Source organism: Mirounga angustirostris, unplaced genomic scaffold (genome assembly GCF_029215605.1).
Source record: "Mirounga angustirostris isolate CCGP_5_RB_7025 unplaced genomic scaffold, mMirAng1.0.hap1 SCAF_8, whole genome shotgun sequence".
Classification (NCBI taxonomy): Eukaryota; Metazoa; Chordata; class Mammalia; order Carnivora; family Phocidae; genus Mirounga; species Mirounga angustirostris.
The window spans coordinates 38,086,688-38,099,979 of NW_026991716.1; the positions used below are offsets into that span (position 1 = coordinate 38,086,688).

General features: G+C 39.0%; 1 protein-coding gene across 5 annotated transcripts in view; it reads right to left on the reverse strand.

Annotated features, from left to right (window-relative positions):
• USP49 (ubiquitin specific peptidase 49) overlaps positions 1-13,292 on the reverse strand; it is an 88,494-nt gene that overhangs the window by 53,019 nt on the left and 22,183 nt on the right. For 3 of the 5 annotated variants that reach the window (XM_064597592.1, XM_054505848.2, XM_054505850.2), the window contains one exon: positions 720-793. The gene's annotated coding sequence lies outside the window, so the exon portion shown is untranslated. Of the gene's footprint in view, positions 1-719; positions 794-1,234; positions 1,978-6,069; positions 6,128-13,292 lie in introns of those variants that run through there. The other 2 variants (XM_064597591.1, XM_045866889.3) reach the window with 2 other exon arrangements.

Sequence of the window (13,292 nt, forward strand, 5' to 3'; positions counted from 1 at the left end):
GGGAGAGGGTTTTGGTTATCTATTGACAATAAGAATGTATGGACTTGGGGCGCCTGGGTGGCTCAGTTGGTTAAGTGTCTGCCTTCGGCTCAGGTCATGATCCCAGGGTCCTGGAATTGAGCCAGGCATCGGGCTCCCTGCTCCTCGGGGAGCCTGCTTCTCCCTCTCCCTCTGCTGCTCCCCCTGCTTGTGCTTGCTGTCAAATAAATAAATAAAATCTTAAAAAAAAAAAAAAAAAGAATCTATGAACTTATAGTATTAAAACATTTCCTACCTCATAACTTTAGGCACAGTTTTATCAGGCTTTCTGTGGCATTCCATTGACACGATCTGCACTTGCTTAAATGAACAGGACCGCCACAGTAGGCCTAACATCACAGCAACTGGCAGGATTTGGAAAATGACAATCCAACCACCAATAAGCTTCAAGCCCTACCCTAAACCTGTTTTTTAGAATGGTTGCTGATCTCCAGATCCTACTTTTATCTTCAAATAGAGCTGTGTCCCCTCTTAGCTTAAGTTAACTCATACTACTGAGAAATTCACAACGGTAAGAAGGAAGGAGGTGGAGAAAGTTCAGAATGGGGATAATACCAATATGGTGACTGATCACTCACCCTAATGGTATACCAATCTTGGCCATGGATTACAGATTGGCCATACATAACACTATTATGAATAATTTTCATTAATCTTTTTATTATAGTTTTACTTCTTACCCATTAAACAAGTTTTTTCTGTCTTCTTCCATATCATTCCATAGCCATTGATTAGGTTTCCTCTTCTCTATTACCTATGGGGGAAACAATTCATAAGGTTGGGCTAATATACAGCAAAAGAAAAGCAATTTTGTGAATTTTATTTATAAATTCAAAAAAAGGATCAGTACCTAGGATATGTAGCTACATGGAGTTTAGGCTTAAAAGCCCTATGAAATAGCTATAGACCTCAGGAGTAATGACTTAAATAATTACAATAGTGATCTTGAAAATTGGGAAATTATAATTCGACTTAATTCTGAAAACTTATTACTAAGACTCCGTGTGTCCAAATATTTGCCATCTAGGTTCCACTTACATCATTTAGACTACTGCAATATACTTTTGAATGGGGGGGGGTGGAATTACAGATACCTAAAACAAATTGCTACAGTAGGAACAAACTCAAAATGTTGATGACATCCTTTAAATTGTCATTAAAAATGAAGTCCCTAACAAGCAAATTTCAAGCTTACCTCCTAGTGAAACTTCTTGAATTCTCACGTTTTCTGGTGTCATGCAAGGCGAGAGTACAGGATGCAGAATAGCAAAGACCAGTTATCATCATGGTGTCCACTTACTAGTACAAGACCTTATGCAAGTTTCTTAATTTGTCTGAGCCTGTTTTCGAATATACTTCAGGGCACTGGTGTAATGACTAAATGAGAATGTAGGTAAATGCTAGGTCACTGCCTGGCACATAGCTGATGATCAACAAAGGTTTAGCTCCCTTCTTTCCCTTCTTTTTATCTTTCTACCTTTAGTTTTGAGGAATTTTCAGGGCTTGAGAAGAGAAAGTCCATTCTTAACCTTCCTCACCTCATTCTGTCAAATAATAACAGTAACAACGATGAGGATAGCTGCTGATGGCATTGATACGGTTTTAAATGTGTGCCAGACACTCATCTAAGCACTCTCATACATATTAACTCATTCACTTCTCACAATGATGGGTTAGGCATTATCTTTATTCCCATTTCACAGACACTGAAACTGAGGCACAAATAAGTTTCACAGTTACTAAATGGCAGAGCTAGGATTCAAAATTAGGTTTCTGCTCTGAAGAAATACTAGCACCAAGGACTAACATCAAAGTGACAGCAGTGATGCCCTTCCTTGAAGAGCTCTCTAATATTAATGTAGTCAGATAGGGAATGTTCAGATGGCTCACCAAGTAAAAGAGACTCATATTTTAGATAATTAAGGTTACCTAAACATACACATATAAAACAAATGTAGTTGAATATTAAATATAACTAGGATTCAATATATAAACTATAAATTACGCATTTAAAATACAGTATATGTGTTACATATCTCAAAATATTTTAAGTATTTTATAATATTTTTTAAAGTTTAAAAAGTTGATCATGAGAACATTAATATATTTAAATTAGAAAAAAATCTAACCAAGATCATACTTTTTTTGGCAAGGTCAGTTATGTGGTACATTGCAAAATACAAACATTTATTATCCTATGTTACACCTTGTCTCTAACTGTCTTCCCCAGTAAACTCCTTGGAGGACAACAGTACCTTGTCTTACTTATTGTGAACAACAGTGATTTCTAAAACTATGCCTAGTCTTTACTAGGTGCCCAATAAATATTGATGAAAGAACAAATAGGCTGGATACTAAACAAAGAAAATGTTCAGATCTGTCATTTCTATTCGTATTCTAAGGCACCAACACTCTAGCCTTACTTCCTACCACCCATTCACTCTATAATTTTACTACCAGCAAGGCCTTGCTGGATTTAAATGTTTTCCTTGACCCAGGCACAAATTTGGCCTATTCCAATCTATAAACTCACGTAGCAAAATGTCTTCTGACAAAACATCTCAAGTATACAATTAATCAGAAGATTCACACATGAATGCATGCACGTAACATATTGTTATGGCACTTTGTGGTTTTCGAAGTGCTTCTACACCTACCTCTCAGATGCCTCAAGACAGCCCTGAGAGTAGACAAGGCAGGTGTGATAAGCCAGGAAGCTACATCTAATGTTGTTTGTTTTGAAGTGGAAACATATTTTCATTGTCACTGCTGAAGAACCAATGGCTCAGAAACCAATGCTTTTTCTGCAGTTGGGTAGAAAGTCTAAAAAATGACATATTTTTAAGTCAATGTCATAGTAATTTTTTTAAATTATGAGTGATCATGATCAGTCATATCTTTTTTTTTAATATTTTATTTATTTGAGAGAGTGAGTGAGAGAGAGAGCACAAGCAGAGGAAGGGTAGAGGGAGAAGGAGAAGCAGACTCTCTGAGCAGGGAGCCCCAACACAGGGCTCGATCCCAGGACCCTGGGATCATGACCTGAGCTGAAGGCAGATGCTTAACCGACTGAGTCACCCAGGCACCCCACCTATTGACTTAATATATATTGTTGGTTGGTTTTTTTAAATTTATTTGTCAGAGAGAGAGAGAGCACAAGCAGGGGGAGCAGCAGGCAGAGAAGGCAGAGGGAGAAGCAGGCTCCCCGCTGAGCAGGGAGCCCAATGCGGGACTCGATCCCAGGACCCTGGGATCATAACCCGAGCTGAAGGCAGTTGCTTAACCAACTGAGCCACCCAAGGCATCCCAGTTGAATGAATTACTGATAGAGGACCTCTTCTTTTAAATTGACCTTTATCTCAAATTTTACTTCTTGGGCAATATGCTTTCTAATATTTACAAAGTATTTTCAATTAAAAACTTCACATGGCAGGGGCCCCTGGGTGGCTCAGTCTTTGGTTAAGCATCGGAGTCTTGATTTTGGCTCAGGTTATGATCTCAAGGTCGTGAGATCGAGCCCTGCACTGGGCTCCAAGCTCAGTGCAGAGTCTGCTTAAGATTCTCTCCCTTTCCTTCTGCCTCCACCCACCTTCCCCTGCTCATACACTCTGTCTCAAATAAATAATCTTAAAAAAAAAAAAAAAAAAAAGCTAGGGCGCTTGGGTGGCTCAGTTGGTTAAGTATCTGTCTTCAGCTCAGGTCATGATCGCAGCGTCCTGGGATCAAGCCCCACATCGGGCTCCCTGTTCAGTGGAGAGCCTGCTTCTCCCTCTCCCTCTGCTGCTCCCCCTGTTTGTGCTCTCTCTCTCTCAAATAAATAAAATCTTTTAAAAAATAAAAAATAAAAAGAAATTTAAAAATTAAAAAAAAAGCAAACCCCCCAAACCCAGAAACTTCACATGGCATTTATCACTGTAAACTATAATTTTTTCAACTCTCCACATTACCTGTTTGTTTTAGAACAAAACACTTCACATTGTTTTAGCCTTCCCAAATAAAAACAAATTGGGACCAATACAATGATGTATAAGAGATCAGAGTCTCAGACTAAAAGATGGTCAAGCCCCACATTAGAAATTTTCTTCCCTAAATGCCTGTGCGGCGCAGTCAGTTAAGTATTGGACTCTTGGTTTTGGCTCAGGTCATGATTTCAGGGTCCTGGGATCGAGCCCCAAGTCTAGGGCTCCATGCTCAGCATGGAATCTGCTTGGGATTCTTTCCCTCTTCCTCTCCCTCCCCTGGCTCATGCTCACAAGCAGACGCTCTTTCTCTTAATCTCTCTCAAATAAATAAATGTAAATACAATTTTTATTTTTATTTTTTTAAGATTTTATTTATTTATTTGACAGAGAGAGAGACAGCTAGAGAGGGAACACAAGCAGGGGGAGTGGGAGAGGGAGAAGCAGGCTTCCCGCTGAGCAGGGAGCCCGATGCGGGGCTCGATCCCAGGACCCTGGAATCATGACCTGAGCTGAAGGCAGGCGCTTAACGACTGAGCCACCCAGGCACCCCTGTAAATACAATTTTTAAAAAAGTTTTAGGGGCGCCTGGGTGGCTCAGTCGGTTAAGCATCTGCCTTCGGCTCAGGTCATGATCTCAGGGTCCTGGGATCGAGTGTTGCGTCAGGCTCCCTACTCAGCAGGGAGTCTGCTTCTCCCTCTCCCGCTGCCTCTCCCCTCTGTTCATGCTCCCTCGCGGTGCACACGTGCATTCTCTCTTTCACTCTCAAATAGATAAATAAAATCTTAAAAAAAAAAAGTTTTAGAAATCCACCTGCTTTGATTGACTTCCGTATCTAGTAATAAGATACTAGATGGGTCTGTTTATTTATAAAGGGCATAAGAACACAGAAGAGTGCAAGAGCCTTAGATTTAGAATCATAAGACTTGGGTTTAAGCCTCAGGTTATCCACTTATTAGCAGTGTAACCTTGGGCAACTCACTAATGTTTTGGGACCTCTACCTTCTCACTTCTAAATGGATATAACATCAGCTCTACTCCCTTCTGCGGGTGCTGCATAGATCAAATAAGAAAATGTATGTGTAAGTGCATTGTAAACTGACAAGAGCTACACATGGGTTAGCTCTTCTTCCCTTGCTACCAAAAATAGCAAAGACTTTAGATCCTTATTCTGGTGAGAAGAGACATTGATTATTTGAACATTCCAGGGGCTTGGGGAAGCATACTAGGATAAAAGAACCTGATCTTTCCCGTGGAGCTAAAGAATCCTAAAATGTGTTTGGTATCAGCATCTTTATTTTAGTTAAATAACATCCTGGTCTTAACTAACAGCTTATAGGGATTAAAGGGCATGAGATGTTAGGCACCCTGTGAATTTCTTCTCACCAAAAAATAAAATGACTTAAAAGCAAGAGCAGATACACTTGCATTCTCCCCAATCATCCCAGATCAGTATGTGCAAACAAAAGCAATACCAAATCCCATTTAATCTGGTGAGCAGCAGTGGCAGCCACAAAAATGGCCTTCCATCTAGCATGCACCAGAACTGCTATTCTATCACTGTGCTGAAATCTACTCCCGCTTTTCTACTCCCCACATACAATAAATATTAATTGGTAGAGTTCAGTCTGCAGCATTCATTCAAACCGTTTTAAAAACATTAGTTGTCATTACCAAGCACGTTTTCTAAATACTATACAACAATTTTGTCAGCACAGAGCAGCAATTTTAATGGGAAGAAAACATTTATGAACATTTATTTTACTCCTACTAGATACTATGTGAAGTGAGGTGTTTTCACGTATATTTGCTCAGTTAATTCTCACAACGAGGTAGATGCCAGTGGCACTCTATGGAGGAAGAATGGATATTTGAATTGGTTGTTAAATGACTAGTCCAGGATCACTCAGGAAAAAACAGCAGTACTAGGCCCAAGATAATTGCTTTGCATTAGTGCACTTCCAGTGACTCTACATCTGTGGCAAAGAACAGGAGGTTTATTTAAGTAAAGTTTTGGGTCATGGTAAAATTTAGTTGGTGGTTAGCAATATCCTGATGCACTTTACATACCTTGTTCAAGAGGGGACAGAGCTGTAAATCTGCACTCCTACAGAAACAGTGTCTGATTCTAAAATTTAAACATAGAGACTTATTATCAGTGCAGGCTGGCTCAGTCAGGAGAGCATGAGACTCTTGATTTGGGGGCTGTGAGTTGAAGCCCCACACTGGGCGTAGAGATTACTTTAAAAAAAAAAAAGGAAAGAAAGACTTTTCACTGCAGCTAGTTGTTTTTAGAGAAAACATTGCAAAGGAAACATACATTCACTAGAGTCAATAACAGTTTTATAAAGAAGCTATCTCTTGGAGATCATATCTAAACAAGTGCCAAAAATTACTGTGTCTTACAAACATGAAAATTTTGTTAAGAATTTTGAATATTAGAAAAATGTTTCCTATAATCACAGCTCTTCTTTTAAAAATTAAAGCTAACTCTAACCTACATATCACCATTCACTACAGTATAAACATAAAGTGATATTGTTGGTTTTTCCCTGAAAATTTCCATTGAAAAACTGGTATTTATAAAATAAACATTTCAGAAGGGCTCTAAAATGGATACTACTAAAGATACAATAAGGTTTAGATAAATTGATGGACTATTTATCTGTGCCAAGCAATGAGATATTAGGAGTGTTTGGACAAGAACCAAAACCCTGTAGAGCTTTCCAATGGAACAGTTCTAGCAGAAACAATACAGAGCTCGATGGCTACCCTGTTATCGGGTTAAAGTATTCCAAGATTCAAAATAAACCCAGATCTTAAAAATATATAATTGTATCAAATTATAAAACAATACCCTAATTAGGTGTCATGGTTAAGAGAGTAGGTTTAGGCATTAGGTTGGCTGGATTAGAATCTCAATGGGACCCAATTCATAGCCTGGGCTCAGTTTCCTCACCTACCTCATAGAGCTGCTGGGGAGTTAGGATGTGGAAATTGCTCAGAAGAGTCAATGGCATAATAGCATCATCTATTATTTTTCTAGTTTTACCTCATGTAAAAAATAAAACACATATGTAAGACTGAAAGCCTCTCATTACTGAGCTAATCCATTTCCAAGTTTAGAATTTAAAAGATAATAAAAAGAAGCAAAATCCTAGCTTTCTTTTTTTTTTTTTAAAGATTTTATTTATTTATTTGAGAGAGAGAATGAGAAAGAGAGAGCACACGAGAGGGGGGAGGGTCAGAGGGAGAAGCAGACCCCCCGCTGAGCAAGGAGCCCGATATGGGACTCAATCCCGGGACTCCAGGATCATGACCTGAGCCAAAGGCAGTCGCCCAACCAACTGAGCCACCCAGGCACCCAAAATCCTAGCTTTCTTGATAACAGTCAGGATGGCGGTTAACCTGGGGTGGGGTGTAAGGGAGCATCATAGAGGCAATTTTTACACTTACAGGATGGTTAATCCTGGCTTTTGTTTCACTGGTCTTTAAAATGTACATATGTTTTGGGGGACCTGGCTGGCTCAGTTGGTAGAGCATGCGACTCTTGATCTCAGGATTGTGAATCTGAGCCCCACACTGAGTGTAGAGATTGCTTAAAAATAAAATCTTAAAAAAAAAAAAAAATGTACATGTTTTAAAATATATTTCACTAGCAGTTTTGGGGTGGAGTCTTTTGGGTTTTTCACATAAAGTGGGAATGCAAGCTGGTGCAGCCACTCTGGAAAACAGTATGGAGGTTCCTCAAAAAGTTGAAAATAGAGCTACTGTACAACCCAGCAATTGCACTACTGGGTATTTACCCCAAAGATACAAATGTAGTCATCCGAAGGGATACGTGCACCCCAAGTTTATAGCAGCAATGTCCACAATAGCCAAACTATGGAAAGAGCCAAGATGTCCAACAACAGATGAATGGATAAAGAAGATGTGGTATATATATAAAATGAAATATTATGCAGCTGTCAAAAAAAAAAAAAAAAACCGAAATCTTGACATCTGCAACGACGTGGATGGAACTGGAGGGTATTATGCTAAGCGAAATAAGTCAATTAGAGAAAGAGATGTATCATATGATCTCACTGATATGAGGAATTCTTAATCTCAGGAAACAAACTGAGGGTTGCTGGAGTGGTGGGGGGTGGGAGGGATGGCTTGGCTGGGTGATAGACATTGGGGAGGGTATGTACTCCCTCATGAGCGCTGTGAATTGTGTAAGACTGATGAATCACAGACCTGTACCTCTGAAACAAATAATACATTATATGTTTTTTAAAAAAAAGAAGATAGTAGGAAGGGAAAAATGAAGGGGGGAAATCGGAGGGGGAGACGAACCATGAGAGACTATGGACTCTGAGAAACAAACTGAGGGTTCTAGAGGGGAGGGGGGTGGGGGGAATGGGTTGGCCTGGTGATGGGTATTAAAGAGGGCACGTAATGAATGGAGCACTGGGTGTTATACACAAACAATGAATCATGGAACACTACATCAAAAACTAATGATGTAATGTATGGTGATTAACATAATAAAATTTAAAAAAATATATAAAAAATATATATATAAAATAAATAAATAAAATATATTTCACAATAAAAAATTAGAAAAAATAAAAGTTAAAAAACATTTCCAAAGTACAATGAGAAAGCACTGTTTAACCGGAGAAGAGGGGGAGAGGAAAAAAAGCAAAAAATAAAACCAATGCTCTATTATTCTAAGTGTTCTAGGTTACTTCAGATTATGTATGCAACAGCTTAGCTCAGTTATGGAAACACTTTCATTGAACTCCATTCAATCCTAAGAGACATTTTTCTTTGTGGGTTAGTTCTTACAAATGGTGTCACTAATTCACTGGGAGCACCTCTTTATGACCATGAAACCTGGAGGTTGTAAGGAATCTCAGAGGACTTCTTTTACAACACGTTCACTTTTCGACAGAAGGGAACATTAGACCCCTGAGCTTCCAAACGGGCTTTCCCCCACTCTACTCCCAGCTGTTACTGCTAGCCACCAATGTGACGCAAAGGAAGGGGCAGAGCCAGTTCTTTCAATTGCTTCGAAATAGTGACTAGAGAAAAAGTGAACTTATACGAACCATCAGGAATCTGTTTAAGACCTAATATGTACCCCCAACAGATGCTAGCACCTACAGAGGAGCCCAGTACCTCAGTCAAAGGCATTCCATAAATATGTAAGTAAATTTCGTCAAAAGTACAATATAGGGGTTCTGCCCCAAAGAATTCTATGTCAACATACAATGAATCTGGCAGTGTGCTGTGGGCAAATGTACCACATACAGAATACAGGAGGGAATGGGGAAATAAGACAAGAGATTTATGTCCCAGGGCGCCTGGGTGGCTCAGTCGGTTAAGTGTCTGCCTTTGGCCCAGGTCATGATCTTTGGATCCTGGGATCGAGCCCCACGTTGGGCTCCTCACTCAGTGGGAGTCTTCTTGTCCCTCTCCCTCTGCCCCTCACCCACTCTTATGCTCTTTCTCTCTCTCTTGCTCTGCTCTCTCAAATAAATAAAATCTTAAAAAAAAAAAAAAAGATTTATGTCCCATGGGGTAAAATGGAGGAAGAGGCCTTAGAGGAGAAGAATTGAGAACTGAGTTTTGAAAAGCTGGTAAAGAAAGCACTCTAGGATTGCTCCAAAGAAACCTGTTGATATTTTTATAAAACCTGCTTCCCTTTTCCACATTACTTCCACATTTTAACAGGCATCCTGATTTGTTCTAAATTATTTCAACTGCTATAATTATATTCAGGAAAGCATTTCTACCCTCCCCCCTCAAAGAACTTTTGGAAGCCACTGAGAATGTAATAGTAGGAGGGAAAAAAAAGAAACCTTTAAATGCTTACTATAAATTCTTCAAAACAAACATCTTTAGATGGTAAAATACACATTTTCTCAAGTTTGAGGTTCACCAAAATAAAACTGGACCCTAAAAATTAACAGAAAGAAAAACATTTTAAAAATCCCCCACACTTATGACTGCAAACTTAAAGCATATGCCAAGTTAACAGGACATCTGGGTGATCTAAGCAATGGATAAAGGGCTTCTATTTCCAGTTCCTTTAATGGGAGAAGATAGAACCATAGTGGTAAAGAAAAGACAACTGGAGAAGAGACTCAGTTCCAGTGCTAGATAGATGAGCAAACATAAATAGGCCACTTCTACACTCTGGGTCTGTTACTATGTCCATAAAAAGTTCTATTATTCTCTCTGTAAAGTTCTTAAAGCCACTCAGGTGTCATTCTCTTTTAGCAAGCTACATGTTAGGCATTAATCCATGAGGATAGCAAAAACCAAAATGAATTTATGTTATCCAGATTTCTGTACTGTAGCAAAATTTTGCAATTGCCACAAGCCATTTTATTAAGTCTTGTATTGAAACAGAGCATTAGAGAAGTTTGGATTTTCAGTGAAACATGATTCACTGAACACCTGCATTTACCTCTCTGCTCTCTCCATAACTCCACTGAAACAGCAGTAAAAACAAGATCTGAAGGACAAAGAATAGAAGAGGCAACAACTACAACAAAGTTTGTGGAAGCCAGAAAGCAGATGGATGGGTTATTTGATTTAGCAGAGCATAGGAGCATGTTAAGGGGAACCTCAGATCAAACTGAATTGTGCTGGGATACACCAGAGAAGCTCAGAATACCTCTGAAAGTGGGGATAGCAGGCAGGGATGAAAAAGGAGAACAGGGTGAAAGTTCTGCCCCAAGATTCCCACCCTGACTCCAAGCAGCCACTGGTCAGAGGCTGGGAAGCCTACTCTGGAAACTAGAGACACTGGACTCAAGCACAACTAGGGGCAGGCCTAGCAGTCTAAAAAGATAGGGATTATGGATGAGTTGATATTCTGAAAGGTAGATACCTCCACCTCCTTCCCCACTCAGCTCCCCAAATGTTGCAGCCAGGGGTGTAAACTGAGGATGGGAGCATTCTCTCATCTGTTGTAGGCCAACAGAAAAACACCTACAAATACTGACTGCTAAAAGTGAGCTCTTAACTACCTTATAATGAATAATACGATCAGTCAACTTTCAGAAGCCCCCACTCCAGCAAATCCAGCTTTCAGTTTTTCAGTGGTTCCTTATGGAACATGAGTAAGACATCCAAGGCTAAACATTTAAGGAAATCCCCTAAATGAAAAACCAAAAGAAATGATCAAGTCAAGGTATTTTAAGGAAATAGATGGTGCAGGAGGCTGAAGAAAAAAATGTAATTACAATTAACATACTCAGAGAAGAGCTATTCCACCCATGAAACAAAAACAGACTATTTCGAAGCAACATTCAGAGGGGCAAATGCCTGGCTCAGTTGGTGGAGTGTGCGACTCTTGATCTCAGGGTTGTGAGTTCAAGCCCCATGTTGGGGGAAGAGATTACATAAAAATAAAATCTTTTTTTTTATTTGTTTTTAAAGATTTTTATTTATTTAATTGAGAGAGAAAGTGTACACGTGGAGGGGCAGAGGGGTAAAGAGAGGGACAAGCAGACTCTCTGCTGAGCACAGAGCCCGATGCAGGGCTTGATCTCAGAACCCTGGGTTGAGCTGAAATCAAGAGTCAGATGCTCAACCCACTGCGCCACCCAGGCACCCCCAAAATCTTTTTTAAAAATAGCAGTATTCAGAGAAAAAATTTGGAGATTAAAAATATGATAGCAGAAACCTAAAACTAATTAGAAGAGTCTGAAGATGAAGTCAAGACATCTTCCAAAAAGTGAAGAGACAAAAAAGATGAGAAATAGAAAAGATAGGAAAAGCAAAGCAGTCCATACATTCCAAACACAAATAAAGAGAGTTCAGGAGGGAAAGAACAGGAAAACTGGGGGAAAGAGAGAGAAGGGGGAGGTTGGTTAGAATTTAAGAATTCAAGAAAATCTCCCAGAACTGAAAGATCTTTGTTTCCAAATTGAATAGGCCACCAGTGTGCCCTGCACAACAGATAAAACAAGGCCCACAGTGAGGCAGGTTATCATAAAATTTCAGAACATCAGAGACAAAGATCAGCTCCTAAAACACCTCTAACCAAGGAGGGGAAAGAAAAAAGTCAGAACGTCATCAGACTTTTCATTAGCAACACCAGAAGCTAAAAATCAATAGAGCAATTCCTGTGAAACTCAGAAAATTATTCTATATTCTATTCCCAGGTAAACTATAAATCAAGTACGAGACAAAAGGAAGACATTTTCATACATCCAGATTCCCAAATGTACATCCTATGCAGCTTTTTCTTAGGAACCTTCTGGAAGAATTGCTTAAGTATAAACAATGAAGAGGGAAGACGTGGGGTCCAGGAAAAAGGGGTACCAACATAGGGAGATGAAGGTAGATCCAAGAATGAGAGCTGTGCAGGTCTAGAGAATGAGCCATACAGACTTTTAAAAACAGCAGCATGAGCCTACTGCTTAAAAGTGTGGCATTAAATACCAAAAGAAAGAGCTGGAAGAAAAGGAAATGGAGGTCCCCGTAGAGGCCAAATATTGGGGAAAGGAAAAGCAGGTAGGGTACTTTTTATGCTGCATACAGCTTAGCACTGATAAATGTTAAATTTTAAAAGATTCTTGAAAAGGTTAAAAAGAATGTTTTAAAACCACATCTAAAAACATGATTTTCCAAGCAAGATTTCTGGGGAAAAAGAAAATAAAAATGTAATTTTCAAGGTAGAGTAAAATCAAGTTATTTGAAAAAACACACTACACCTTCGCATAGAGTGTGGCTTTGCTTGAAAACAATTAAGAGCAGGAAATAATATTTTGCTGACAGATACTTACTCAAAAGTCATAACCTCAAAGCCAGCAAAAAAAAAAAAAGGAAAAATTTAAGCATATTATAGTTATTATTGGGGGAAAGTTCACAGTTTATGGCTATATCAATCACTTCACAAATTAAAATTCCTTTTTCACAGTCAAGCAGATGCTAAACCAAAGTCAAAAGAATAACCTGACTGCATCACATTTTGGTAAGAAATGAAAACACTTAAGAGACTATTGTTTCCTCAGGAAAGCGCAAGTACTGTGGATTTGTTGAAACAAGCCAACATTTTGTATCAGAGACATTTATCCTTTCTTGAAAACTGACACAAATAGTGAGATTCGCCAGCAGATCTGAACTGTTCCCAGCTTTCTCTAACTCTCAGAATTGGCATCTCAGAAAATAAGCTCTTCTCTATCTCCAAATACTGTAAAAATTACATCTATAGCCCTCTTGTAGCAAATGCATATAAAATAGTATTTGTTCATTATATTTAGTATTATCTACTTATAGTCAATGAATGT